The sequence below is a fragment of the Doryrhamphus excisus genome, linkage group LG15 (assembly GCF_037039965.1).
Source record: "Doryrhamphus excisus strain RoL-2023G ecotype Guam linkage group LG15, RoL_Dexc_Guam_v1.1, whole genome shotgun sequence".
In the NCBI taxonomy this organism is placed as follows: Eukaryota; Metazoa; Chordata; class Actinopteri; order Syngnathiformes; family Syngnathidae; genus Doryrhamphus; species Doryrhamphus excisus.
In genome coordinates, this window is record NC_136371.1 from 16785093 (window position 1) to 16811132 (window position 26040).

The following is a 26040-nucleotide window of genomic DNA, read 5'->3' on the forward strand; positions in this document are numbered from 1 at the left end:
CTAGGTGTTAGCATGTTAACATTTTAGCTAATTTCCTCACACCTAAATCTAATACAGACATAGCATGTTAGAATACAACTTTTTCTCTCAGTATTTTGACATTATTCTCATAAAATTACAAACTATTTTTTTGTACTTCTGCATTTGTTTTTAATTTTCCAACTATTTAAATTTTTGTCTCAATATTTTTGACATAATATATTGACTTTCCCATAATATTATAAAAATTTTCATAACCGAATGTTCCAAAAATTACAACTTAATATTTAATTTTATTTAGTTATGACGTTACACTCGTTACATGACAGCTTCTTTGGACTTTATTTTGATAAAATGACTGCTGAGTTTTATTATATTTTTATTTTAGAATGTGCCATGGGCCAATAAGAACATCATCATGGGCCACAAATGGCCGCCGGGCTGCACTTTGGACGGTACCAAAACAACACAAGAGACAATTCCTGTAGTATTTACACACATAAATCGTCCGACTTGTAGCCCCTCTCCCCCACACTCGGGCCTGGACCGCTCCGGCGGCTGATGGAGGTCAGCGCGGAGCAGGAAATGGGGGTGCTTCCTCGGCGCCAAAGCGATGATGACCAGTGGCTTGGAAAGCATAAGCTCATCCATCATGACAGTCGCTATCTCGTGACCCGGCTCAGGGTGCGAATCGATGTCCAGTGTGTAGCATTTTGTTGTGAAGTCAACATGGCTGATTGTTGTAATTATAGCCTTTGCAGTTCAGTGACTGAGTGTGTGTGTGTCAAAAGGTGGAATAGCCGGGTGTGTGATTGAAGGATGAGACTATGTTCCTGCTGTGTGTGTGTTTCCGTGTTTGTACGCAATGCTTTGCATTGTTGGGCAGTCAAACGTTACATTAGTGGTACGTAAGGCTTTGACACACCCCGCCTGTCCTCTGCAAGTACGCAGGTTTTGCGACTATTTTAGACTCCCCGTTCAGTCTGCGGCAGGCTGAGATAGAACCGCATCGGCCTTGCTAGCACCGTGTGGTTATTTTCACTGACAAAAACACACAAACACACGCTCAGGACATTCGGAGTCTGGTAAGGAAAGACAAACTCATCGCTGTAAAAAAAAAAATCCATCGAATCACATAGATATGCACTCAGACAAGTATGGGTGATTTGAACTGATTCAACTTCTTATGAGTCAATCGGGTACTTGAATCATTTGTATATGGACGAGTTGCATCTTCATCAACTAGTCGTCAAAGCGCTCGTGAGCCAGTCAACCCCCGAGTCGGTGAAGCTCGAGTCTTCTTTGAGCACCCGTGAATCTGTGATTGTCCGTTGAGCGTCTCTGTGTCAAAACCCGAGTCTTCGTTGGGCAGTCAATGAAACTTGAGTCTTTGTTGACCTGTGAATCAGTGAAACTTGAGTCTTTGTTAACATGTGAATCAGTGAAACTTGAGTCTTTCTTAACCTGTGAATCAGTGAAACTTGAGTCTTTGTTAACCTGTGAATCAGTGAAACTTGAGTCTTTCTTAACCTGTGAATCAGTGAAACTTGAGTTATGTTAACCTGTGAATCAGTGAAACTTGAGTCTTTCTTAACCTGTGAATCAGTGAAACTTGAGTTATGTTAACCTGTGAATCAATGAAACTTGAGTCTTTCTTAACCTGTGAATCAGTGAAACTTGAGTTATGTTAAACTGTGAATCAGTGAAACTTGAGTTATGTTAACCTGTGAATCTGTGAAACTTGAGTCTTTGTTAACCTGTGAATCAGTGAAACTTGAGTCTTTGTTAACCTGTGAATTAGTGAAACTTGAGTCTTTGTTTACCTGTGAATCAGTGAAACTTGAGTTATGTTAACCTGTGAATCAGTGAAACTTGAGTCTTTGTTTACCTGTGAATCAGTGAAACTTGAGTCTTTGTTAACCTGTGAATTAGTGAAACTTGAGTCTTTGTTTACCTGTGAATCAGTGACACTTGAGTTATGTTAACCTGTGAATCCGTGAAACTTGAGTCTTTGTTAACCTGTGAATCAGTGAAACTTCAGTCTTTGTTAACCTGTGAATCAGTGAAACTTGAGTCTTTCTTAACCTCTGAATCAGTGAAACTTGAGTTATGTTAACCTGTGAATCAGTGAAACTTGAGTCTTTGTTAACCTGTGAATCAGTGAAACTTGAGTCTTTGTTAACCTGCGAATCAGTGAAACTTGAGTCTTTCTTAACCTGTGAATCAGTGAAACTTGAGTCTTTCTTAACCTGTGAATCAGTGAAACTTGAGTTATGTTAACCTGTGAATCAATGAAACTTGAGTCTTTCTTAACCTGTGAATCAGTGAAACTTGAGTTATGTTAACCTGTGAATCCGTGAAACTTGAGTCTTTGTTAACCTGTGAATCAGTGAAACTTGAGTCTTTGTTAACCTGTGAATCAGTGAAACTTGAGTCTTTCTTAACCTGTGAATCAGTGAAACTTGAGTTATGTTAACCTGTGAATCCGTGAAACTTGAGTCTTTGTTAACCTGTGAATCAGTGAAACTTGAGTATTTCTTAACCTGTGAATCAGTGAAACTTGAGTCTTTGTTAACCTGTGAATCAGTGAAACTTGAGTCTTTCTTAACCTGTGAATCAGTGAAACTTGAGTTATGTTAACCTGTGAATCAATGAAACTTGAGTGTTTCTTAACCTGTGAATCAGTGAAACTTGAGTTATGTTAACCTGTGAATCAGTGAAACTTGAGTTATGTTAACCTGTGAATCCGTGAAACTTGAGTCTTTGTTAACCTGTGAATCAGTGAAACTTGAGTCTTTGTTAACCTGCGAATCAGTGAAACTTGAGTCTTTGTTAACCTGTGAATCAGTGAAACTTGAGGCTTTCTTAACCTGTGAATCAGTGAAACTTGAGTCTTTCTTAACCTGTGAATCAGTGAAACTTGAATTATGTTAACCTGTGAATCAGTGAAACTTGAGTCTTTGTTAACCTGTGAATCAGTGAAACTTGAGTCTTTCTTAACCTGTGAATCAGTGAAACTTGAGTCTTTGTTTACCTGTGAATCAGTGAAACTTGAGTTATGTTAACCTGTGAATCAGTGAAACTTGAGTTATGTTAACCTGTGAATCAGTGAAACTTGAGTCTTTGTTAACCTGTGAATTAGTGAAACTTGAGTCTTTGTTAACCTGTGAATTAGTGAAACTTGAGTCTTTGTTTACCTGTGAATCAGTGAAACTTGAGTTATGTTAACCTGTGAATCAGTGAAACTTGAGTTATGTTAACCTGTGAATCAGTGAAACTTGAGTTATGTTAACCTGTGAATCAGTGGAACTTGAGTCTTTGTTTACCTGTGAATCAGTGAAACTTGAGTTATGTTTACCTGTGAATCAGTGAAACTTGAGTCTTTGTTAACCTGTGAATTAGTAAAAACTCGAGTGTTTGTTAACCTGTGAATTTGTAAAAGCTTGAGTCTTTGTTAACCTGTGAATCAGTGAATCTTGAGTCTTTGTTAACCTGTGAATCAGTGAAACTTGAGTCTTTGTTAACCTGTGAATCAGTAAAACATGAGTCCTTGTTAACCTGTGAATCAGTGAAACTTGAGTCTTTGTTAACCTTGGGTCTTTCTCGACTACCCTTGAGTCAGTGAAACTTGGGTCTTTGTCAACCACCCTTTAGTCAGTGAAACTTGGGTCTTTCTCGACCACTCTTGAGTCAGTGAAACTTGGGTCTTTGTCAACCACCCTTGAGTCTTGTGAAACTTGGGTTTTTGTCCACCACCCTTGAGTCAGTGAAACTTGGGTCTTTGTCAACCACCCTTGAGTCAGTGAAACTTGGGTCTTTGTCAGCTACCCATGAGTCAGTGAAACTTGGGTTTTTCTCGACCACCCTTGAGTCAGTGAAACTTTGGTTTTTGTCAACCAACCTTGAGTCAGTGAAACTTGGGTCTTTCTCGACCACCCTTGAATCAGTGAAACATGGGTCTTTATCGACCACCTTTGAGTCAGTGAAACTTGGGTCTTTGTCAACCACCTTTGAGTCAGTGAAACTTGGGTCTTTGTCAGCTACCCTTGAGTCAGTGAAACTTGGGTCTTTCTCGAGCACCCTTGAGTCAGTGAAACTCAAGTCTTTGTCGACCACCCTTGAGTCAGTGAAACTTGGGTCTTTGTTTACCACCCTTGAGTCAGTGAAACTTGGGTCTTTCTCGACCACTCTTGAGTCAGTGAAACTTGGGTCTTTCTCGACCACTCTTGAATCAGTGAAACATGGGTCTTTCTCGACCATTCTTGAATCAGTGAAACTTGGGTCTTTGTCAACTTGTGATTATGTGAAACTCGAGTCTTGGTCGAGCACCTGTGAATCAGTGAAACTCAAGTCTTTATCAACTCGGGTGTCCGTGAAACTGAAGTCTTCGTTGAGCACTTGTGAGTCGAGAAGTCTTCTTTGAGCACCGGTGAGTCAATCAAACCCCAGTCTTTGTCCGGCATTTGTGAGCCAGCGGAATCAAAGTGGGTCAAAGTGTCACACTGGCTGTTGGCATCAGGAACCAAAGTTGTGATGCTAACGTGTGGTGATGTTTATTGTTATTTTTTGGTAAGAATATATAGCAATATTCTGTCTGGTTAAGTCCCATCTGAAGGCCCAACGGTACCAAATACAACGTCCGCCACTTATACTGTACGTATATATGAATATATATATGAATGCTGGTAAATCCTGTATGTTTTTTGGCAAACTAAAGCTTGGCATGCATGCAGGAGTGGGATTAAAAAGTGTTTTTTTTTCATGCAGAGGTCACACACACAGTGTGTGTATCGCTAATATATATTTAGAAGCCGGGAAACATATACATTGTGAGCCACATGAAAGCAACTCCGACTGCGGGCCAAGAGGGGCGCCGGCAGAGGAAGGCAAACAGCCATTAAATTCCCGACGCGCCCTGCCAGCGTAGAGATAGGCTCCTCCAACTGCCCAAATCCGGAGCAAGCTCCCGTTCCTCCAATGGGGGAGGCGAGGGACGGGGACGCAGCTAAAGCCTCTCCCAATGTCAAGTGGCATTTATTAAACACACGCAGAGAAGAGCGTTTCTTCTGCCAAGGGTCCCCGGTGGTCCGTGTGGTCCAAGCGTCGGTGCCAAAGCGTCTTTCTCCTCGTCTTAGTTGCATCTTGTCCTCGCGTTTGACATGCGGCCAGCTTTTGTGGTAATCCTCCACAGGAGTCTCAGGTACACCAAACAAAGCGTCTGATAACGAACCAGGCGGTGATAAATAAGCCATTAGAAGAACAAAACCTCCGGGAGCTCCATTCAGCTCCTCCAAAAAGGGACACGTTGCCACGCATCGAGGACGTGAGAGGATTTAGGAGCAAATCACAACTCCTTTGTGCGTGGAGATGTTTTTTGGCGAGGGGGTGCGGTAGGGTGGCATCTCTCAGAGCCGACTGGCGGAATCATGGGTGGTAAATCTGTAGCGCTAGAAATGCCGAGGTTTGGAAAAAGGAGGGTCCCCCGCGGAGGCGCAGATTAACTCTATTTGTCTTTCACATGTTCGAGTCCCCGTGAAGTCGCTGCGTCTTTATTTTTTGTGTCGCGCCGCAATCTGCGAGCGCAGACGACGCCGCCTGCGGACACCCGAGTCACTCTCTTATTGTCTGTTTTGGCTTCAGCTGTCCGGCAAATCAGAAAAAACACGGGACGTCATATCCAAGGATAATCTTTATTTGCTGGCCGTGTTTAATGCCGCGTCTCGGGTGTATCCGAGCTTTCCGCTTGGAAGAATAGCAGTGCCGGGTTACAGAGAGAGAGCGGGATTAGAAGTGCAGCGGTCCCTAATCCTTGGGTGACCGGTGCTGAGGCCCAAATGAGTGCTTGCGGAATAGTTTGCAAAACTAGCGGGCCGTTTCTTTGTCTTTCCGTCGCAGCGAAGCGCGTTAAGCTGATCTGGAGACGAGGCGGGGCGACATGAGAAGCTACTTTTATCAGTTCACAGTTTCAGAGGATATTGCAAATCAATTTATTAGATTATGAGGCCTGCTTTGAGCTCTGCTTTTTTTTTTCCCTTCTCCTCGTCTCCGTCCTCCGGCTTCAAACGTTGTTTTAAAGGAAACTCTATTTCCAGATTATGGAGCACTTTATCACACAACTGGGAAGCATAAATTCAGGCCAAGACATCCTAAATCCTATTTTCTTTCTATTTCCCTTTGCGGTCGTGTATCTTTGTGTTCTCAAGGACGGCGACGTCCAAAAACATGGTGTCCACGCTCACCTTTGCGGTAATAATGAAGCAAACATTGTGACTAAAATACCTTCTTATTTTGCTGCTTCGGGAGGAGGAAATCAATGGAAAAATAAAAGCGGATATTTCCCAGCTCTGGTCCGACATGAAGCAAAACGTGCAAGACTGCAATTAATCTTCCAGCAAGTGATCCAATTATCCAATTGAAGCTATAATTTATGGACACACGGCTAAGAAAAAAAACTTCTTCCTTAAGACCAATGAGATGACTCCTTAAATGTTATTATCCCGGTTGGGAAGATTGTTTCTTCCCAGGGATTTTCCTCACTGTGCCTCTGAAACGGTCTCGTGCATCCCTGCTACCGCAAAGATAATTTTATGCTCTTAATTCCACGCCTCTCGTGGTGGGCTGAATTAGACTAAGACCCTAAAGGGCGGCTGTCCTTTTCGCTTTCGGATCGTTTTCGCTTTCGGATTGACGCTGCATGCGCTATAGTTCTTTGCCAGTGACCGAAATCGGCAGAAATGAGCGCTTCAGAGACAACAATGGAACATTTATGTCAATTTGGCAAACCGAACACATTCTATACTGTATAGGAAGGCACGGAGGGGATTGATTGACAGTGGTGCCTTGGCCAATCAGGAGGCAGAACACGCCGTCAAATAAAGCACTAAAAAAATTCTGCAACACAAAGAATCCGCAATTTATCAGTGTAACACTGTAGGATATCTTTATCTAGGATAAATGTTCAACAACCAAAATTCGAAAAACCATTATTTTTGGTTATTTATTTATGGTTTTATTTCATTTGAACATGCATCAGATTACAATTGAATGCATCCCATAATCAGTTCCCAGTTCCACATGTCCGAAAGGAGTAGGAAGAAGCAAAGCTTATTAAATCCTACCCCTCCATCTGGTACTTTTACAATCAGTAACTGTTACATTTGTTCACTTCCTGCTTTCCTAATATAATTTTTAATCGTTAAATTTAATTTAATTTAATTTAATTTAATTTAATTTAATTTAATTTAATTTAATTTAATTTAATTTAATTTAATTTAATTTAATTTAATTTTCACATACCAAAGTAGGAGGTGATATGAGCATTAAATCCTACCCTTCCATCTGGTACTTTTACAGTCAGTAACTGTTACATTTGTTCACTTCCTGCTTTCCTAATATAGTTTAAGTTTTTTTTAATTAAAAAATTAAAAAAATTTAAAAATTTAAAAATTTAAAAATTTAAAAATTTAAAAATTTAAAAATTTAAAAATTTAAAAATTTAAAAATTTAAAAATTTAAAAATTTAAAAATTTAAAAATTTTAAAAACATTTTTTTGTCACGTACCGAAATACAAGTTGATATGAGCATCCAATGCCATAATGGGTACCATAGTAAGTGTCAATATAGTGATATATATAGCACATCATGACTGGTTCAAGACTCTTCATCCTTGTATTTAGCAAACATCAACTGCTTGTATTGTTTCTTGAATTGGCTCATCGTTTTTAGCTAATTGGTTGTTTTTAGCCTTATGCATTATTTTCGCTGTTTGGAAAAATTAACTATATCAGCAAAGAATCCGCAAAAAGTAAACATCTAGGATAAATTTGAAAAAAAGAACGACACAAGAACCTGAGGTCAAATCATGAGATCACATTAGGGATGAATATCGAAAGAAAATGGTATTTCGATTGTTCAGTTATCACGGACTACATGACGACTACGCACATCACTGGCGGCAATCTCGTCGTCACTTTCTGGACGATTTGCTTTTTTTTTTTTAGTAATATGAACAACCATATATAAAAAAAAAAATCAGATTTAAACCAAAAACGCAACTCAGACGTCATACCCTGCAGTGTGAACGTAGCCTATTATAAAGAAAACCTGTCAGTTTGTACGCATCTTGTCGCTATTACTCTGTCAATGATTGTTACATGAACTCCTGTAATCACTCAGAAAAGAAGAAAATAGGAAAAAAAGTGTGAAAAAAAAAAACACAAAAAGGATGCAAAAGTGATGAAAAGGACATTATTAGCTTGGTCGCGCAGGGAGCCCATTTGTGCCCATTTGCATCTGGGCTGGAACCTGCAGCTGAGAGCATCTCAGCGATGCATAATGACCGGTTGTCACAACAACACGGGAGGTGGCCCCGCCGGCAAAATGACAGCCCTGTCACTCCTCCGCAGAGACGGAGTGCTGGCAACCTGTAATTCCACTCCCGGCGCGGCCTCCTTCCTGCCTGCTTGCCTGGTTAAATGGCACCTTTTGAAGGAAGTAAATCTACAAACTTGTGTTTAATAACATTGGCGCAGGCGAATGTATGATGGGCCGAGAGGTGTATTTGTGGAAGGGGGGGGGGCGTATCTCAGGGTTAAGAGGGATTTGTCATTTGTTTGTGCAATGCGGGGCCTAATCTGTTCATTGAAACGTCCCATCTTTCCAGCTAAAGTCAATGAAAAACAATCATTGTGGATGTGAGGTGGGTTGTTGCTGTTGCCGTTGCCGCAAAGCCACTCGGGCTGTTTGAGTGTTAACTGAGAGGATCGCGACGTACTGTAATTATGTGCTGTTTCTCTGGCTTGAATTAGCACTCCGACGGTTCCCTTTCTGTGACGTCGGTTTTAGAACTCACACTGTTCACACAACACAGGAATTGTATCAAACATTTTAATGCAAAACACAAAATTTTGTCTTGTCTCCATTTTTGTACTTTGCGCTACATTGACTACATTGACTGTATCGTTCTGACAAAAAATGTAGTGCCCACACAATTCAGAATCAGAATCAGAATCAGAATCAGAATCAGAATCAGAATCAGAATCAGAATCAGAATCAGAATCAGAATCGTATTGCCAGGTATGAACAAATGCATACTAGGAATTTGTTTGGTGAACTAGGTGCAGACACATCTATGAAAAAAATGAAAAAATAATAATCATCATCACCATCATCATTCATTCATTCATTCATTCTGTTAATGCAAAACACCAAATTTTGCATTGTCTCCATTTTTGTACATTTGCGCTTCAACTACATTGACTGTATCATTCTGATAAAAATTTCGTGCCCACACAATTCAGAATCAGAATCAGAATCAGAATCAGAATCAGAATCAGAATCAGAAATTCTTTATTGCCAGGTATGATCAAACACATACTAGGAATTTGTTTTGGTGAAGTAGGTGCAGACACATCTATTAAAAAAAAAAAGAAAAATAATAATAATAATCATCATCACCATCATCATTCATTCATTCATTCATTCTGTTAATGCAAAACACCAAATTTTGCCTTGTCTCCATTTTTGTACGTTTGCGCTTCAACTACATTGACTGCATCATTCTGACAAAAATTTAGTGCCCACACAATTCAGAATCAGAATCAGAATCAGAATCAGAATCAGAATCAGAATCAGAATCAGAATCAGAATCAGAATCAGAATCAGAAATTCTTTATTGCCAGGTATGATCAAACACTAGGAATTTGTTTGGTGAAGTAGGTGCAGACACATCTATTTAAAAAAAATAAAAAAAAAATAATAATCATCATCACCATCATCATTCATTCATTCATTCTGTTAACGCAAAACACCAAATTTTGCCTTGTCTCCATTTTTGTACGTTTGCGCTTCAACTACATTGACTGTATTATTCTGACAAAAATTTAGTGCCCACACAATTCAGAATCAGAATCAGAATCAGAATCAGAAATTCTTTATTGCCAGGTATGATCAAACACATACTAGGAATTTGTTTTGGTGAAGTAGGTGCAGACACATCTATTAAAAAAAAAATAAATAAATAATAATAATCATCATCACCATCATCATTCATTCATTCATTCATTCTGTTAACGCAAAACACCAAATTTTGCCTTGTCTCCATTTTTGTACGTTTGCGCTTCAACTACATTGACTGTATTATTCTGACAAAAATTTAGTGCCCACACAATTCAGAATCAGAATCAGAATCAGAATCAGAATCAGAATCAGAATCAGAATCAGAATCAGAATCAGAATCAGAATCAGAAATTCTTTATTGCCAGGTATGATCAAACACATACTAGGAATTTGTTTTGGTGAAGTAGGTGCAGACACATCTATTAAAAAAAAAATAAAATGAAAAATAATAATAATAATCATCATCACCATCATCATTCATTTTCTACCGCTTTTCCTCACGAGGGTCGCGGGGGGTGCTGGAGCCTATCCCAGCTGTCTTCAGGCGAGAGGTGGGGTACACCCTGGACTGGTGGCCAGCCAATCACAGGGCACATATAGACAAACAACCATTCACACTCACATTCATACCTATGGACAATTTGGAGTCGCTAATTAACCTAGCATGTTTTTGGAATGTGGGAGGAAACCGGAGTACCCGGAGAAAACCCACACATGCACGGGGAGAACATGCAAACTCCACACAGAGATGGCCGAGGGTGGAATTGAACCCTGGTCTTCTAGCTGTGTCAAACAACCATTCACACTCACATTCATACCTATGGACAATTTGGAGTCGCTAATTAACCTAGCATGTTTTTGGAATGTGGGAGGAAACCGGAGAAAACGGAAAACGAACATGCTGAGGGTGGAATTGAACCCTGGTCTCCTAGCTGTGAGGTCTGCGCGCTAACCACTAGACTACCGTGCTGCCCAATAATAATAATAATAATAATAATAATAATAATAATAATAATAATAATAATAATAATAATAATAATAATAATAATAATAATAATAATAATAATAATAATAATAATAATAATAATAATAATCTAGTAAAAATTCACCTTACACATGAGCCAAAAAAAATTCATAATTAATTATTTACGGGCTGCACAGTGGTCGAGTGGTTAGCGAGCAGACCTCACAGCTAGGAGACCAGTGTTCAATTCCACCCTCGGACCATCAAGGGGAAAAAATACACTATAGTTGTCTATTTGTGTAGAGTGGAACCATCAAACAAAGTGGGACAAGTTGTGGCTTGCATTAAATATGCAAAAACTGTTTTTTTTAAACTGTATATTATTTTTAAAAAATTGAATAATGACCATTTTTCCAAAATTGACATCCCTCTATATAAAATTTGATGTAATTATAACTATTATTTGATTTTTTTAAAGTGTTTTTAAAAAAATGTAAATTAAAAATTAAATGTTTCCTGCGAGCCGCATGGTGGGCGAGTGGTTAGCGCGCAGACCTCACAACTAGGAGACCAGGGTTCAATTCCACCCTCGGGTATCTCTGTGTGGAGTTTGCATGTTTTCCCCATGGGTTTACTCCGGGTACTCCGGTTTCCTCCCACATTCCAAAAACATGCTAGGTTAATTAGCGACTCCAAATTGTCCATAGGTATGAATGTGAGTGTGAATGGTTGTTTGTCTATATGTGCCCTGTGATTGGCTGGCTTGGATTGGCTTTAACATGCTCACAGATACCGTAGCGAACCGGCTACTGGTTATATTGTAGTAAAAAAGCATTGTCATTTCTGAGTGTCTCTGAACGCGACATGGTTTCCGACATTTTTATTGATCGACCACTTACTCGTCATTCCCGATATTTTGTTCTCGAGTGAGTCCTGTGTTTACGTACTAAAATTATCTTAACGACAGCACCAAATGCGCAAATCGAGGACCCTCCATATGTAAGATTTACGTACAGACATCACACAGCAAAGGAAAAACGCCGTGAAACTCACAAGTCAACAAAAGACGCGGAGACAAAAGTCGAAAGAAGCGGCGAAGGAAATTAGCGGGAAAGCATTACAATTTGTCACTGTTGCATAAATCTTGCTGACGTCCTCCGTCACGTTAATGGCACCACGGCTGTCTGGTGCAAGGCTGTGCAAACTTGCGCAGTTGCAGAAAAACTATATGTTCCAACATCACCTTATTTGCATAATTTACCAAAAGCCAATGAGGCAGCTCAAGGAGTGCGGCTGATAGTAATAAGTGTTTGGGAAAGACAGAAAGATCACTAATGGTTCGCCTATGGGGATTTCTTCACGCCATGGGGGAGGAAAATGAGAAATATTTTTCAAACAGCGGGGGTAAAGGTTTTAAAACTGGGAACACATGGGGAGATAAAGATGTTCCTGCCACGGGGGTGCAACGGGGGAAACGGAAAGGCGACGACGACAAAAAGAATGCCCCTGTAATTTCGGCATTAAGAGGTAATAATCATGTTTCAGCGGTGATATTAACGTGGTCACCCGCGAAGCCGCGATAAAATAAATAAATAAATAAATGAAAAAGGGGGTAGGGAGTGATGACAAGGGGGGGGGGACATCAGGTAGAGAGGTAATGAGGTGGCGGCTGGGTGTGTGCAGATGGAGGGGGATGCTCATTGTCGGCTCCCTGCGAGAGTAAACAAAGCAATGTGGAGATGTGAGTAGAGTTCTTGGATCATGTCCGTGGAAGAGATCTTTGGCCCCCCCGCTGGGAAGAATCGTCATTAAAGGTCCTAAAGGAGATGCAATGTACCATCCTTACAATGAATTCTATTCATGTATAAGTCCTAAGAACTGAAAGGAACTGTCAGCAAAATATAGTTTGCTATTGCATTTATGACATGATTTTATTAATATTAGTTACAAATATGCAATTATTGAATTTTGATATGTCTGGGTACTAAAAGTGTTCCAATATATATAGAAACAACACATACAAAATATTTTTCCAATGCATTATTATTATTATTTAGGGGTGCCACCATACATCTGTTCAATGGTCGCCATGAATTGTTATTTAAATATGTTACTATTGTATAATAAAACAATAAAATACAAATAAAATAAAAAAAACTTTATATGTATGTCAAATATCCATCGGTACTACATAAAATTCAGGGTAATGTGAACATGTCCCATTGACTGCCATTCATTTTTTCAATGGGAAAAATGAATGGAGAATCTTGAAATTAGAATTCTGAGAAATACCCAATCTGCCCAAAGGAAAAAAAAAATTACTTTAATAACCCTAGAAAAATGATGTTGTATAGAAGTTCATTGTACTCAACATTTCCAGGTCAACTTTTTAGAAATTGCACATTTTCCGAAATTTTACAAAAGTTTATGTGTGACGTGGCACCCCTAAATCTCAATGGATTTCCTCAAAACTTTTTTTTATGTTCATTAGAAAAAAAATTAAATGCCAGCCAAATTAAGAAATTAAAATTTATAATAAAATTTTAAATAAATTAAATTTTAAATAATTATGAAATTAAAATTTCTCCAAAACAAGTCCTCCACATGCTTATCAACTGATTCAAATAGCATTTAGTGTCCAGGCATGTGAGTCTGCCCCTCATCATCTCTGTCCCTTACATAACATTTTAGTCTCCGGGAGTTCCAGTAAGGAAGTCCAGACTTCCCAGTCCCAAACTACTCTTTCCAAGACCACTGAGATAACATAAATTAATTCCCAGGCCAGCTTTGACACATAGGGCTCTAATTTAGTGGTCCGGCGCACCATGGTGCGCAGCCAATTTGGTAATTTGGTAGACTGGACTTCGCCGAGATGGGCGTGGAGCCCACCTTTAGGAAAAAAGAAGGAAAAAAAATTACTTTAATAACCCTAGAAAAATGATGTTGTATAGAAGTTCATTGTACTCAACATTTCCAGGTCAACTTTTTAGAAATTGCACATTTTCCGAAATTTTACAAAGGTTTATGTGTGATGTGGCACCCCTAAATCTCAATGGATTTCCTCAAAACTTTGCAGAAGATTTTTATGTTCATTAGAAAAAAATGAAATGCCAGCCAAATTGATATTATGAAATTAAAAATTTCTCCAAAACAAGTCCTCCACATGCTTATCAACTGATTCAAATAGCATTTAGTGTCCAGGCATGTGAGTCTGCCCCTCATCATCTCTGTCCCTTACATAACATTTTAGTCTCCGGGAGTTCCAGTAAGGAATTCCAGACTTCCCAGTCTCCAGTCATCTTTTCCAAGACCACTGAGACAACAGAAATTTAATTTTAGGGCTCTAATTTAGTGGTCCGGCGCACCACGGTGCGCAACCAATTTAGTAATTTGGTAGACTGGACTTCACCAAGATGGGCGTGGAGAGCACCTTTGCGGGTTGGCGCAGTGACAATTCCGTGACAAAACATCTCCCAAAAGTGCGGAGAAAGCTTTGATACTGGTGTATTCAAGGCGCAGCCGAAGCGCAGCCTCCGTAATAGTAAATTGGCTTTTTAAAACCACTTTTTAATGTAAGCGTCTGAACCAGAATGTTTTTTTTTTGTGTGTGTTTATTGTCCCATCCCATCTGAGACGTCATGCAAAAACTCAACTTGACGGCAGCCAACCGGGGGCCGACACTGGGTCTACGAAATTAGAGCCCATAATCTAGACCTGCCTTGAACAAGCTTAGGATGAGTCCAGCTACTTTAGTAGGAAACCATTTTTTGACTGCTTTATTGGCAATCTTGTTCTTTCGGGCAAAACCAAAAGTCATGACATCTTTTCCTAACCTTTGCCTTCTGGCTCAGTTCTTCTCTTGACCACGATGGTCGGCTACAGAGACCATTTCAGGATCAGTTCTGGTATTGTCTCCATTTGCAACGACTTTGTTAAAGTGTCTTTATTGTACCTCATTTTGCATTGACGTCAGCCACCCTGACACAAATTAGAGCTAGGCATGGCCTGAGGGAATGGTGTTGATTGCAGAGGGAAAATATTCCATTCCTAGACAACAAAAAAAATCAACACGGGTTGTGATTATAGTGACATGTGGGTGTGTTCGGAATGGAATATTTTCCCTCTGCAATCAACACCATTCCCTCAGGCCATTTCCGTGTGGTGTTCGCATGTACTCCGGTTTCCTCCCACATTACAAAAACATGCTAGGTTAATTAGCGACTCCAAATTGTCCATAGGTATGAATGTGAGTGTGAATGGTTGTTTGACTATATGTGCCCTGTGATTGGCTGGCCACCAGTCCAGGGTGTACCCTGCCTCTCTCGCCCAAAGACACCTGGGATAGGCTCCAGCAGGAGAATAATCGGTAGAAAATGAATGGTGTGAAATAGGCGGGCCTGCACGCCAGTGTACAAAGAAAAAATTTACATTTTCCAAATCTTCGTTCCGCTAACCGTGAACTAACCGTGAATCTAAGCGTAATGTAAACGGAAAAAAAAGTATATATAGGTGTAAATTTTGTGTACAAAGTGTGTAACTTATGCCTAAACTGAAAGCAAACAGCTGTACTATTTAAGTAATACGCATTATTACCATTACTACAGTATTATACGACACAATGTGGAGCACAATTTGCACATGACAGTTTTACAAATACATGTGTACATATGGAGCCCTAAAATACTAGAAAAAAAAATATAAAAAATATTCTCCCCGTGAGCCTTCCATGTCCGATAAGTCTTTCTTTTGCCGTGTGTTTTACAAACGTTTAGCTCTGTGCAAACAAATGTTTGAGCTCCAAACTCCAGTTCAAACTCTCAGACTAACGAGCGCCTCGGCGAGGCTGCTGTGAATGTCAGTGGGCGTCTGCCTTCAACTTCCCACGAAGGAGCCGATAAGCGGGGCGCTGGCTGAGACGAACGGGGCCGGGGCCACGCATTGCGATAATGACATTTGGGGAGGGATAGCGTTGAAAGCTGTTAAGCTCTTTCATTGCAGCGAGAAGATTAGCGACGAGATGGGGCTGAATGACAGTGAAGGTAGCGTCCCTCGCCTCGGCTCCGGGATTTGGCATGCAGAGGTCTGCTAAAAGCCAAGTTCACATTCCACCGAGGACCAGTTGTCCTTCACGCATAAATAAGGACGCTTGCGACTAATTTAGCGCTTTACCTTTTGTTCAATCGTACACAGAGCATTGTTTGCATTTCTTATAGTGCTGTCCAGTCACTGAGTCAAATTTTAAAATCAGATTAATCACAGGGTTGCTGTGGATTAATTGTGATTATTTGTGATTAAATTTGATTCATTTTTAATCTACACCAATCGATTTTCACCGAGATGTTTCAGTCATTCTGTGCTGCGGATTGATTAATCGTGTCAATTTTTAATCAGATTAATAATGATGATGGATTAATGCATCAATTTCGACAGCCCTAACTGCTTAACATTGTGACCGTAGAGATTGTTGCCGTCATCAAACCGTCATTGGCTTTGGAAGTCTATCAAAAATTCATCGGAATTCTTTTTATCCGGAAATGCAGAGTGACCAAACGTCCTGTTCTCAGAGGACATGTTATGTTGTCACCGAACCATTAATTACAGGGTTGCTGTGGATTAATTGTGATTATTTGTGATTAAATTTGATTCATTTTTAATCTACACCAATCGATTTTCACCGAGATGTTTCAGTCATTCTGTGCTGTTTGATTAATCGTGTGCATTTTTAATCAGATTAATAATGATGATGGATTAATGCATCAATTTCGACAGCCCTAACTGCTTTGTGACCATATTTGCTTTGTGATCAACATTGTGACCATAGACCATTGTGACCATAGAAATTTTAAAATTTTTAAATTTTTAAATTTTTAAATTTTTAAATTTTTAAATTTTTAAATTTTTAAATTTTTAAATTTTTAAATTTTTAAATTTTTAAATTTTTAAATTTTTAAATTTTTAAATTTTTTTAAAGTTAAACTATATTAGGAAAGCAGGAAGTGAACAAATGTAACAGTTACTGATTGTAAAAGTACCAGATGGAGGGGTAGGATTTAATAAACTTTGCTTCTTCCTACTCCTTTTGGACATGTGGAACTGGGAACTGATTATGGGATGCACTCAATTGTAATCTCATGCATGTTCAAATGAAATAAAACCATTAGCATTAGCATTAGCATTACCATGATTGCAAACTGAGGCTGGCTGCATGGTTTCCTCATGGAGGAGGATGGTTGGACGTTCCAGTGTGTGGGTTTCCGACCTCAAACATCCCAAAAAGATTCACGTTAGATTAATTTAAGAGTCTAAAACATCAATAGGTAGACTAGGAGTGTGAACTAGCAACCAGTTCTGGGTATGCCCCCTTCTCTTCAGCTTGTCCAAGACCTGAATAAGGACGCACTCGGCGTTCACATACCTGAAAGTCTTCTTTGCACGCCGTCAGGGGGCGGGCATTCATCAACGCTTATGTCCACTTCCTGTTGTCCCTCCGCCCACACTGCTCATTTTTATTCATTATGTCCTCTGACAGCACAGGAAATGATAGAAAGCGCTTTGTCATTTTTTTTTTTCTCCACGTCTGACAGTGTGCAAGAACAAGAGGATGTCTGCTGGAGATGACACCGGCTAAAACCACCAGAGTATTCATTCGGTGTCAGAAAGTGGCTGGCGTTAGGTGAGCGAGGGAGGGGTGGGAACACAGCGCCTTGACCTCCGGCGCATGCCTCTGGTCCCCCCGGTGGCGTGGCTCCGGAATGAAGCTGAAGGATAGAGGGTGCCAAAGTGACAGGGAAGTCATCTCCAGAGAGGGGATTGGTCTCAAAACGGGCGACTTCAGGCCTGTCAGCTTTCTCCTATAACCCCCCCCACACACACCAACCCCCCCGACGTCATCAGTTCTGCCTAAAAAGAACAAACACTCCAACGGCAGTACTGTGAATCATGTAGACTTTTGAGTATGGTTGCAACCTAATTTCTAAATAATGGAAAAATAATATCAGTAACTACCAGTATTTACTGATAGTTATGATCAGTGAGGGGGGTGAGGGGCAGCGTTTGATAAATGTCAGATCCCGGCGTCTAGAAACATTTCAGGCAGCTGTCTGACACAGAAACTTGATTTTTGTATTCGGTAAATTGAGATTGTGAATTATAGTCAAGAAAATATGGTAATGGTTTTATTTCATTTGAACATGCATCAGATTACAATTGAATGCATCCCATAATCAGTTCCCAGTTCCACATGTCCAAAAGGAGTAGGAAGAAGCAAAGCTTATTAAATCCTACCCCTCCATCTGGTACTTTTACAATCAGTAACTGTTACATTTGTTCACTTCCTGCTTTCCAAATGCAGTTTAAGTTTTTTTAAATAAAAAATAAAAAATAAAAAATAAAAAATAAAAAATAAAAAATAAAAAATAAAAAATAAAAAATAAAAAATAAAAAATAAAAAATAAAAAATAAAAAATAAAAAATGAACAAATAAAACATAAAAACATAAAAACATAAAAAAATAAAAAAATAAAAAAATAAAAAAATAAAAAAATTAAAAAAATAAAAAATTACAAAATTACAAAATTACAAAATTTCAAAATTACAAAATTACAAAAAATTAAATGTCTAAATGTCTAAATGTCTAAATGTCTTTTTAATTTTTAAATTTCAAAATTTCACAATTTCAAATTTTCAAAATTTCAAAATTTCAAAATTTCAAAATTTCTAAATTTCTAAATTTCTAAATTTCTAAATTTCTAAATTTCTAAATTTCTAAATTTTATTTTTTGTCACTTACCAAAGTACAAGGTGATATGAGCATCCAATGCCATAATGGGTACCATACTAAGTGTCAATATAGTGATATATATATAGCACATCATGACTGGTTCAAGACTCTTCATCCTTGTATTTAGCAAACATCAACTGCTTGTATTGTTTCTTGAATTGGCTCATCGTTGTGCATTGTTTGATTTCCTTACTCAATCCATTCCATAGTTTGATTCCATATACTGAAATACTATGGCTTTTTAACGTAGTCCTTGCTTTTGTTCTTCCCTGAGATCATATTTCTAGTATTGGATTTAGTCGTTTATTACATGCAAAATGGTATGAAAGTATTTTGGTATAAATTTTTGATGAAAACCAAATCATACAAAAACTGGGTGCACAAAAAACGAGATTTTCCTACTTTTTTGCTTATTCAGGGTTGGGTTGGGCGACTTCTTTCTCCCTGGCTACTTCCGATGGATCTCGAGGAGTTCCTTGGCTAGTCTCTCCAACATGGAATGGGTCTTCCCGTAGGCCTGAACAGAGTCTAGCAACCCAAGTTTTTGCATCCCAGTGAATCACAATCACACGTCTACATAAGAAAACTGGGATTCACATTCCGTGTAATTGATGATTTATGACCGCGTCCCCAACCGAGGAGCGATATGTTGTCACTGGGATTATTAACGGAAAAAAAATCAGCCGCATGATATCTTCGCGACGACCTCCCGGACCGCAGCGGCTCGTATAGGTGTTTGTGTTCGCTCTTTGGAGAACACATCTGACCTCGCCGATGTTTAGTCACGGACCTCGTCTGAATTCCCAGGTGTGGGCTCACGCTGGGGTCGAGATCCAAATGGCGCCGGGACTCTGTGGTGTCCTCGACCGAGTTGGAGCAGAACGGGAGGGAGCGCGGCCGGGGGAATGCGCGTGTTTTGTTGTGTTTTTGTGAGAAAATCTTACGCGGTCGCAAGTATCAAAATTACAAGCACATATTTGTCAACCGGACTCTTTCTTTTTGTTCCCAAACGCAGCCACCCTCCCCCCGGCGTAATTTGCGGTCCTCGACGGGCTTTTTGTCTTTCTTGATGTTTATCCGCGCACGCGCCGCCGCCGCCGCAAACAGATTCTGTGAGCGGCGACAGCCGTGAGAAGCGTCGACGAGCACAGCAGGTACTCCTGAGCGGCGCTGTAACAAATACCTCTTAAAGACTCTTATTTAAATGCCCCATCTGCTTTGACAGGTGCTGTTTGAAATCTAACCCCACGGGGGACAGCCTTGTAACTTTTTACGCGCCTCTTTGTAACCGCGCGAGCAGAAACGACGGGAGGCAGCCTCTCTTGTCACTTTGAAAAAGAATATTGTCGGAATAAAAAAAAAAAAAGGGGGTGGGGGTGGAGGGCGTACTGATGCTTTAGAAAACTTTGACTCTGAGATTCTTCGTTGCATTGTCCTCACATCCGCACACGCTAGTGTGCATAAAAAAACACAATTATTGATTTTTAATATGGCTGGGTACTAAAAGTGTTCCAATATATGTACAAAAAAACACATACAAAATATTTTTCCAATACATGATTATTAGGGTGGGAAATTTGAATTTCATAATATCAATTTGGCTGGCATTTCATTTTTTTCTAATGAACATAAAAATGTCTTCTGCAAAGTTTTGAGGAAATCCATGGAGATTTAGGGGTGCCACATCACACATAAACTTTTGTAAAATTTCGGAAAATGTGCAAAAGAATTCAAATTTCAAGATTCTCCATTCATTTTTCCTATTGACAAAATGAATGGCAGTAAATGGGACATGTTCACGCGGCCTTAAGTTTAAAACACTTTGTTTTTTATTTAAATAATAATAATAATAATAATAATAATAATTATTATTATTATTATTGTTATTATTATTATTTAATAATAATAATAATAATAATTATTATTATTTTTTTTTACAAGGATAAAGTCAAAATATTTCAGTAAAAAGTCAAAATAAGTCAAAATATTTCAAGAAAAAAAAATGTAACCTAAAAAGAAAAACTTACGGTGATAGTGTTGTAGTATTATGTAATCTCACTTTAAAAAGAAGACTTTAAAAAAAATTAAAAAATGTAAAAAATCTGCTGTAATTTTACAAGAATAAAGTCAAAATATTTAGAGAAAAAAAATTTAACCTAAAGAGAAAAACTTACGATGATAGCGTTGTAGTATTATGTAATCTAATTTAAAAAGACTTTAAAAAAACATAAAAAATGTAAAAAATCTGCAGTAATGTTACAAGAATAAAGTCAAAATATTTCAAGAAAAACAATGTAACCTAAAGAGAAAAACTTTTTAGAAATTGCACATTTTCCGAAATTTTACAAAAGTTTATGTGCAAAAATGTAAAAAAAAAAATCTGCAGTAATTTTACAAGGATAAAGTCAAAATATTTCGAGGAAAAAAAATGTAACCTAAAGAGAAAAACTTTTTAGAAATTGCGCATTTTCCGAAATTTTACAAAAGTTTATGTGCAAAAATGTAAAAAAAAAAAAATCTGCAGTAATTTTACAAGGATAAAGTCAAAATATTTCGAGGAAAAAAAATGTAACCTAAAGAGAAAAACTTACGGTGATAGCGTTGTAGTATTATGTAATCTCACTTTAAAAAGAAGACTTAAAAAAAAATTAAAAAATGAAATCTGCTGTAATTTTACAAGAATAAAGTCAAAATATTTCGAGAAAAAAAATGTAACCTAAAGAGAAAAACTTACGATGATAGCGTTGTAGTATTATGTAATCTCATTTAAAAAGACTTTAAAAAAAACATGTAAAAAAATCGGCAGTCATTTTACAAGAATAAAGTCAAAATATTTCGAGGAAAAAAAATGTAACCTAAAGAGAAAAACTTACGGTGATAGCGTTGTAGTATTATGTAATCTCATTTAAAAAGAAGACTTTAAAAATAATTAAAAAATGTAAAAAATCTGCAGTAATTTTACAAGAATAAAGTCAAAATATTTCGAGAAAAAAAATTTAACCTAAAGAGAAAAACTTACGATGATAGCGTTGTAGTATTATGTAATCTCATTTAAAAAGACTTTAAAAAAAACATAAAAAAATCAGCAGTAATTTTACAAGAATAAAGTCAAAATATTTAGAGAAAAACAATGTAACCTAAAGAGAAAAACTTTTTAGAAATTGCACATTTTTCACTCAACTTTTTGGCAATTAGACTAGAAATTGCACTTTTTCCGAAATTTTACAAAAGTTTGTGTGAAGTGGCACCCCTAAATCTCAATGGATTTCTTCAAAATTTTGCAGAAGACATTTTTATGTTCATTCGAAAAAAAAAAAATGCCATAAATTCAAATTTCCCATTCAAATTTGATGCACCCAAACACATGCTCATACGGAGATGATTTCTCTTTCTTTCTGTTTTGTCATTTCTCCTGATTTGATAAACCCTCCCGTTTGATTAGGACTAATAAAGCCGCCCTACCTGCTCTCCTCTCCCGTGACCATGAAGACGAATTACCCTTTTAATAAATAATGACATGCTGTGAGCAATGACAATTACCTGACTTATTTTCCATTTGGGGAGCAACGGGCTTTGCCGCGCTTGGGCTGGTGGCGGCGGAAGACACCTTACGCCGGTCACGGATGGCCGAGCGTAAACTGCAAGCCTTAATTACCTTGTTGTTTTTGTCCCTCAATCACGCCGGGCCCCCGACACTCAATCATACCGCTGTCAGGGCTCTGCTTCACGGACCCCCGAATGCCCCACTTGCTACACGCATTAAGAATATATTCATAAATAACATCTATTCCTTTGCCCCCTTTGTCCTTCCCTCCCTTTGTCTTTTATTCATTAAACGGCCTTGTTCTTGGTCCAAGGTTCGGAAAAATAAAACATATTTGATTGGCTGCCACCCGTCCTCAAACATAATTGCTATCAGTGTAATGATCACAGCGCTTTCATGTAGCGGGCTGTCTTCCACGTATGTGCCATTAACAGCGAGGTTTCCTTTTTGATGCCTGCGCTTGGGCATAGGCCAAAATACACACACACACTTAGTCGTACTTCTGGTATAATGTTCAAATAGTTAAAATTATGCATAAAAGCAACAATAAACTGCTACATAAAAATTTAATACAATTCTGTCAACCAGAAAAAAGAAATATGACTTTGTGTGGGGTCTTTTGTGACCTCTTGTGATGAGTCGTCACTGCTCTCTATGGGTTATTTTGGTTGGATGGTTGGCCGTTCCTGGGAAGGTTCATCACTTTTTGGCCACGTTTTAGCCATTTCTCAATAACGGCTCTCACTGTGGTTTGCTGGAGTCCCAAAGCTTCATAAATGGCATTGAATCACTTTTGCATTTACTCATTCATTCAATAATTTTCTACTGCGGGGGGTGCTGGAGCCTATTCCAGCTGTCTTTGGGCGAGAGGCGGGGTACACCCTGGACACATATGTGCCATTAACAGCGAGGTTTCCTTTTTGATGCCTGCGCTTGGGCATAGGCCAAAATACACACACACACAAACACACACACACAAACTTAGTCATAACAAAGAAATATTTCTAGTATAATGTTCAAACAGCTAAAATTATGCATAAAGGCAACAATAAACTGCTACATAAAAATGTAATACAATTCTTTTCAACAAGAAAGAAGAAATATGACCTTGTGTGGGGTCTTTTGTGACCTCTACGGATGAGTCGTCACTGCTCTCTATGGGTTATTTTGTTTGGATGGTTGGCCGTTCCTGGGAAGGTTCATCACTTTTTGGCCATTTCTCAATAATGGCTCTCACTGTGGTTTGCTGGAGTCCTAAATCTTTAGAAATGGCATCAAATCACTCTTGCATTTACTACTAACGTCATTTATTTGTGAGTACATTGTGTGTAGTCAGACATATAAGTTATTTACACCACATTATCATTTTCCTTTGTATTTAATACAGCAAAGAGTATATTTGAAATACATGAAGTGAAAAAAATTATTGTAATGTGAAACGGATCGGGAGCAGGGTCACTTCTTCCTACTCCTTTTTGGAACTGTGAATAGTACTATGTCATGTACACCGATGTATAAATGTTTCAAATAAATGAAACCATCACCATTACCATATTGTGTCTTGAGGATACTAGAAGAAGGCCAGTGAGGGACCATCAATAATTTATTGCGTCACTGTCAAGCCCATCATGTAAAAGACTGTTACCACGGAGAATTAAAATCAATTAAACCGCGGTGCTGACAGCCCCTGAGTCAGGTAGGTGCAATTTTTAATTATCTGTTTTTTTTTCTATCACAAGTTGAGAAATACACGGTGCTGCATCTACTTCAAAAAGTAAGGCGGTATTTTATCCTGTATAGTTGGAAAGGATTTTTATTTTCTTTTTCTCCATACTGAATAATGAAAGGATGCAAGGGCCTTTTTTATTTGGCAAATCAGTACAAGTAGAAAACTGTATCTCAGCTGTGGGTTATAGGTGGTTTTTAAGGTTTTTTTGTTAGTACAAACTTTGCTTTTTTAATTAAACTTTTGCTTAACTTAACTAAAATTAAAAAAATAAAAAACAATCAAAAAATAAAATAAAATAAAATAAAAAACTAAAAAAAATAAAAAACTTAAAATAAAAAATACATAAAAATAAAAATAAAAAATAAAAAATACATAAAAATAAATAAAAAATAAAAAATAAAAAATAAAAAATAAAAAATAAAAAATAAAAAATAAAAAATAAAAAAATAAAAATAAAAAAATAAAAAAATAAAAAAATAAATTAAAAAAAAATTTAAAAAAATTAAAAAATTAAAAATTAAAATTTAAAATAAGGTCATGCCACAACATCTCAGTAGGATTCAGGACTTTGAATTGGTCAGAATCCTTCAGAATCCATGCTTCCAAGTCTTCCTGGTCCCGAAGCAGCAAAACAACCCCAGGCCATCACACTACCACCACCATATTTTACTGTTGCTATGATGTTGTTTTTCTGAAATGCGTTTTAAGGGTTTTTTGTTAGTACAAACTTTGCTTTTTTGCTTAAACTTTTGCTTAACTTTGCTTAAATTTAAAAAATAAAAAAAGAATTAAAAAAATAAATTAAAATAAAAAATACATTAAAAAATAAATAAATAAATAAAAATAAATACATAAATAAATAAATAAATGAAAATAATAAAATAAAAAATTTAAAAAATAATAATAAAAAATAAAATAACAAAATAAAGTATAAAATAAAAAATGAAAAATTTAAAATAAAGTCATGCCACAACATCTCCGTAGGATTCAGGACTTTGAATTGGTCAGAATCCTTCAGAATCCATGCTTCCAAGTCTTCCTGGTCCCGAAGCAGCAAAACAACCCCAGGCCATCACACTACCACCACCATATTTTACTGTTGCTATGATGTTCTTTTTCTGAAATGCGCTTTAATGCGTTTTTTTGTTAGTAAAAACGTTGCTTCTTTTTTCCCACTCGTGTTGTTTAAAAAAATCTAAATATTTCAATTCATAATATTCTTATATTGTTACAACTTAAAAAAACACACTTTTTCTTTAATATGTCAAAGCGCTACAACTAAAATTACATTACTTTTCTTCAGAATGTTATGAGTTTATTCTTGTAAAATGTGGACCTTTTTCCTTTTTAGAATATGATTTTTTTCTTTTAATATTTTGATTTTGTAAAATTGCATCTTTTTTCACTTCAGCAGTTTTTTAAATTTCCAAATATTTTAAATTTAATGTGGCATTAATTATGACTTTATTTCCATAATATTTTGACTTTATTTTCATAACATTAGAACTGTATTTTAATTAGAAATATTATTTGTTGTCATGTAATTATATTATTATATTACTTTATATTGTTGTTTCACATGGTATTATGTTCTTAAAAATAAAGAATAACAACATTATTTTTGTGATGATACTATGACATTATTCTTTTAAATTCTTCTAAATTTATATTGGTTTTCTTCTTGTACAATTATTGCTAATTTAGTTTTTTAAGCTTGTGTGTTTTTAAGTACATGTATATGTTGTGCAACTCTGATTGTGCTATGTGAGTGTGAAGGCCCCTATGATAAGATTTTGGACTGACATTGCGCCAAACTATTAGCCTAAATCTAAAAGTCCACAAATAATAACAATAGAACAAACTTGCGTGTGATGCTAACCCGTTGCCTTGACTGTTAGCTGTGTGTGTGTGTGTTAGCTAACCGCCAACCGCTAACGTTATACGTAGGAAAAACAAAACACATGTTTGCTTGAATGATTTGTAGTGTTAGACACTAGTCTCTGGGTGTCAGTATAATGTTACCGGAATTGTTCAGCGCGACACACAAGCACCAGACTCAATCACTGTAATAACAGGGTTTTATTGAAGGTTGGAATTATCATTTATACATGAATACAATACTTGTTTATGTCTTATTTACTCCTAT

The 26040-nt window shown here is 37.4% G+C and overlaps 2 long non-coding RNA genes across 3 annotated transcripts in view; both read left to right on the top strand.

The window, feature by feature from the left end:
- LOC131104614 (uncharacterized) overlaps positions 1-26040 on the top strand; it is a 201613-nt gene that overhangs the window by 69205 nt on the left and 106368 nt on the right. The window lies entirely within an intron of this gene.
- Positions 9201-10322, top strand: LOC144901784 (uncharacterized). Its single transcript, XR_013629891.1, has 2 exons — positions 9201-9660; positions 9923-10322. It is a non-coding gene; the product is annotated as an uncharacterized LOC144901784 (long non-coding RNA).